Genomic DNA, 574 nt, shown 5'->3' on the forward strand with positions numbered 1-574 from the left:
ATGTTGTTTTTTGTGTTTTAACATAATTCTCTCAAACTAGAGAGAAGTTCAAAGTGATAACAATCGGAAGTTCACGTACTACATGGTGTGTATTTCATATAAGAAAAATACAATAAAGTGAAACAAAGTGAAGTTCAAACAGACATGCCCAAGAAGTTCAACTACTTCACGCAGTGCAAAAAACAGCACATCAAAAAATAGAGTGAAGTTCAAAGAGACATGCCCGAGAAGTTTAATTACTTCACGCAGTGCGTTTCCATTCACGATGAAGGCAGAAATCATGATCTCGTCGTTTTCTAATTTACTTCAAAACGCCAGGAATATCATTTGTGTAAGTTCAAGTTCTCGGTCAGAGAATGTTAAAAAAATATTGTGAGATAGGTTTATACAAAAGAAATACCATTTGTTTAACGCTAACGAATGAATGAGAAAATTACAAACGAAAATATGTCACAGAAGTTCAACGTGAAAACAGCAGGAAGTTCAACTACTACGATGAATGAATTTCACAAGAAAAACTTTTAAAACCGTCGCGAGTATGAAAAAATGATCAACACGGGGAAGTTGCGTGTTT

Source organism: Triticum urartu, chromosome 6 (genome assembly GCF_003073215.2).
Source record: "Triticum urartu cultivar G1812 chromosome 6, Tu2.1, whole genome shotgun sequence".
In the NCBI taxonomy this organism is placed as follows: domain Eukaryota; kingdom Viridiplantae; phylum Streptophyta; class Magnoliopsida; order Poales; family Poaceae; genus Triticum; species Triticum urartu.